General features: G+C 43.6%; 1 long non-coding RNA gene across 1 annotated transcript; it reads left to right on the top strand.

The window, feature by feature from the left end:
• Positions 1-3,301: 3,301 nt before the first annotated feature.
• Positions 3,302-3,878, top strand: LOC130301095 (uncharacterized). Its single transcript, XR_008851800.1, has 2 exons — positions 3,302-3,434; positions 3,536-3,878. It is a non-coding gene; the product is annotated as an uncharacterized LOC130301095 (long non-coding RNA).
• The last annotated feature ends 598 nt before the right edge of the window (positions 3,879-4,476 follow it).

The raw sequence follows: 4,476 nt of genomic DNA, 5'->3' as shown, positions 1-4,476 counted from the left end.
CATCCCCGTAAGCCTTTTGAATACATACAACTAAAACATTTCTATGTTGCTTTCACCTTTCACATAAGTCAATCATACCTAACAGATCACAAGAGACGAACTACAAAATACTCTCCTGCTGGTATAGGACTCTGGAGCAGTTGCATCGATGGTACCCGTCAGTCTCTGACCTTTGTTGACGTTGTGGACAAGCGACTGGTACGATGTGGCACATCTGGTGGGGTTGTCCCTCACTGCGTCCATTCTGGACTTCAGTACGCTCTATCACTCACGATATCACCGGTGTGACTGTTCCGGATTCCCCTGAGGCAGTCCTGCTCTTCATGTTTGACATTTCTGCTACTTCCTTCCGGAAATCTCTCTTACGCTATTTTCTGCAGGCTGCTAAGTCAGTTATTCCCCGTAAATGGAGGTCTTCCACGCCCCCGACTGTTGGGGGAATGGCTTGCAGAGGTGAATTATTTTCAGCACATGGAGGAGTTAATTGCCTTGACCACTGCAGAAAATGAAAGATGTACCAAAACGTGGTATGATTGGTCATCCTTCCAGTCTACCTCCGAGTACCGTGACCCATTGGCCTTGGGATCCTCTGTGACGCCATGACCCTTTTTTGGCTACGCTTTCTCTCGTCTGTCTTGGTAACCTTCCCGCCTTACTTCTCTTGTTGTTTCTTGTCTGTCTGTAAGACCCTTGTCTCTGTATGTCGTCATGTCTGCCTGTTTCTGTGTTTTACATACCCTCTTATTTTTCTGTTCTTCACTTTTTATCTATATCCCTCTATTCTTTCCCTTCTGAACCTTGCCGCTTTAGCATTGATGTGGTTATTACATATTCTAAGTTGGTGTTCCTTGTTGAGTATACTGATTGCTTTGATATGATGTCCTTCCTGTCTGTTGCGTGAGTAACGGACTCCCTAGTGCTGACCGCACTTTCTGCCATGCACGGTCTTTATGACTTATTCTGTTTTTTTATGTTGCATTGAGGCCATGCTTAACACCTTGTGCCTCTGTCACTGTCGTGCCTTGTTGTTGTTTTTTTTTTTATTGAAAATTATTGAAAATTAATAAAGATTTTGAATAAGAAACATTTTTACTTTAGGGGTTAAGTAGCTGATCCATCTGCAGCATCTCCCCCTGTAACAGGAAGCCTCTGGTTGATGCAGGTGCCTTTCCCAGGCTGCAGGACCAATGAGTGCTTCCTCTTAGCTCAGGGGAGATGACATGTAGTGTTGCTCATGAATATTCGCAATTCGAATATTATTCGCGAATTTCGCGAATATAGCGCTATATATTCGTAATTACGAATATTCGTTTTTTTTTTTTTTTTTTCACAGTACACATCACAATGATCACCCCTCTCTGCTTCCAGCTTGTGTGGTGTAAAGAAGGCTGTAATACTACTGTGTGAGACTGGCGTGCGCAAATTCGCATATGCGAAAATTAGCATATGCTAATTTTCGCATATGCGAATTGTCGCGTATGTTAATTTTGCATATGCTAATATTCACATATGTTAATTTTCGCATACGCGAATCTTCGTATATGCGAAAGTAAAACAAGAATATAACGAATATGCGAATATTCGCGAATATATGACGAATATTCGTCCATATATTCGCGAATATTCGCGAATTCGAATATGGCCTATGCCGCTCAACACTAATGACATGATAGAGCAGACACTCCATGATCTCCTGGGGCTTCGCTCTGTACTGTGAGTAGTGATCACACTGAGGCTCCGTGCATCACAGGAAATCACAGAAGCAGGACACGTCAGATCCGGGATGGTTGGGAGGTAAGTCTATTATCATAATAGTAATACACATTGGGGGACATGTATGAAAATTTGTGCAGAGGAAAATTGACCAGTTGCCCATAACAACCAATCAGATCGCTTCTTTCACTTTTCATTTTTAAATGTGGTGTCCCGGTAAAAGACTTGGTCCTGTCCCTGTCTAAAGTCCCCTCAGCCAGAGTTCCTTCACTCTCATAGGGCACTCTTGCAGGGCTTACCCCTGGTCGCCTCATGTAAATTGTGTTCATATATATATATATTTAATGTATAGGAAATATTATGTATAGGACCTTAGCAGGTCACGTGCCTTTAATTATGATTGTACTATGGTTTAAGGACCTTACATGGTCATGTGATGTACCCAGAGTTCACTGGGTCAGGACTTACAGGTTTGCCGGCCAATGAGCTTTGTCCAGCCTCCTTAATATATAAGGGGCTGTAGTCAATCAATTCACTCTTTTAGCTCTTGCCTCTCTTAGTTCCGGACTATCAAGCAGCACAAATCTCATCAGCATCAATTCAAGTCAGCTAGGCCAAAGCCTAAGATCCAGCAGCCACTAAAACGTGAGTTATCAAAGCTCAAACTACCTAATCCTGTGTGACTATTACCAGCTAACATATTATAATTAGTAGCACAGTGGCTAGCATCAAAGCTCATTGCTTCAGAGTCCCAGCACAACCTGTGAGGAACCTGTATCCCGGTTCACTCTAGAGAGACTGTTATGTTTGAAGACTGTTGTATAAAATCTTCAAGTAAAGTTCTTCAGTTTATTCATAAAATCTGCTGTGGATATTCCGTTATTCTCCCTACCGTTTCTGGGACGGTTGGCGGTAAGACTATTAACACTAAGGAAACCTCGCCCTGGCATCATGACATCTTAGGGTTAATATCAACAGACCCTACACTACCACTACAACAACCTAGACACAATTACACTCTCCTGCCCACCACATAAAAATGAAAGAAACTATCTGGTTGCTATGGGCAACCACTTTTCCTCTTTACAGGTTTTGATAAGTTTCCTCCAGTGGTTTTGGCAAAAATGAGACAAAGATGGCGTCTTGGGAGAATAGAAATGAGGACGCAGTTGTTGTGGTGTGTTTATTTTTATTTTTTACCAAATAAACCTCAAACAAAAATTGTGTCTGTTCCTAGGCTTAGGCTGGGACTAAACACAATGTATCTGTGGCGTTTTTCAAAGCCCATATTGCCTTATCTTTGGTGGTCTCCCCCCCCCCCCCCTTCCGACAGACGTCTGTCCAGCTGTTGCAAAACTACAACTCCAAGCATGCCCTGACAGCAAATGATATTACAAATACTGAGTATAAACAAATATAAAACACCCACAGGGAGTAGTGTCATTTTATTTAAAAAATGGTAAAAAAAATCCCTTAGTTAACAGTCATGCAGAATATGTTAAAAAGCTTTTTAGGTTTCAGCCAATCAGAGAGCAGCACTGCTCAAATAGAACTCCCAGGAGGTAACAGCGTGTCACACATGTGATGTCATAACCATTGTCCACCAGAGAGCAGCACTGAGCAGAAATAACACAGCTCCTGCTCATTCTTCATCAGTGAGGGGCCGATGCTGGACACTGTAGGCGCGCGGGAATGTGAAGTTGAATACATCACTGTGATTGGTAAGTGTCACATTGTTGTGTCCAAAAGGTCTTTAGTGCAGTTCCATGTGCATTTCTATAATAAACATGTAAATAATCTATCTTTTGTTTTCCTATCTTAGATGCACTATTTCCAGGATGTGGAGTAGCATTTCCGGACTATCAAGACGTTGTAATAAGGCACATATTTCCGGACTTACAGCAAGAAGTTGGATGAAGGCATAAACCCTCGAATCACGCACATACACAGACACTTTGCCCAAATTCTAGAGGTGACCTCCTTTAGTATGCCCAGAGGAAGGGCAATACAGTAGCCATGGATTCCCTACAGGTTTCCTCCCCTCTGGAGGTTTTTCCTGTCCTGAGTTAGTTACTGTACGCTCTTTGTGAGTGATGGAAGGTTACATAAATCCCCTACACAAACATTTTAATAAATAATAAAGTTCCCCTGTTTTTAAACCGTTATTTGACTTGTTTGACTCATTTATTTTATTTCTGTCTGTGAAAAATTGTGAATTTTTTTTTAAGTGTCCAAAGCATGCCTCAGCAGGCATCACGTGCAAACCCCTGGGGGGTCCTGAGAACCCCCCCCCCTCATGTCAGCGATCAGTTCAATTCAGACCGGCGATCTGCGGCGATTCCGCTTCATACGGGTCTCCAGTGACCGGGAAAATAAGGAGGATCGGGGGTGTCTAAGACACCCCCCCGATCCCCCTGAAGGCATAGGAGTAAGGTGGCAGGGGTGCCATCCCTCCTATTCCTGCTATTGGTCGGTCAGAGACGACTGACCAATAGCAGTTCGGGGGTGGGGGAGTTAGAGTTCTGTTCCCCGCTCTGTCCACCGACTTTTGTCCTGGAAGAGTGAGGAAACTGGTGGTCATCGGCACCAGAGGTCACTTACCGGGCGGGCAGCGATGAGATATGGCTCCCTGGTGCATCTCCCTGGTGCGCGATCCTATGAAAGCCAGTGAGTTGTTGCCTAGCAACATATGGAGGGCTACAGTTAGAAGACCACTATACAGTGGTCTCTAAACTGTAGCCCTTCAGATGTTGCAAAACTACA

The sequence above is a fragment of the Hyla sarda genome, unplaced genomic scaffold (genome assembly GCF_029499605.1).
Source record: "Hyla sarda isolate aHylSar1 unplaced genomic scaffold, aHylSar1.hap1 scaffold_111, whole genome shotgun sequence".
Taxonomy (NCBI): Eukaryota; Metazoa; Chordata; class Amphibia; order Anura; family Hylidae; genus Hyla; species Hyla sarda.
Note: the sequence above shows the minus strand (reverse complement) of the source record. Positions and strands in the feature narration are given on the sequence as shown.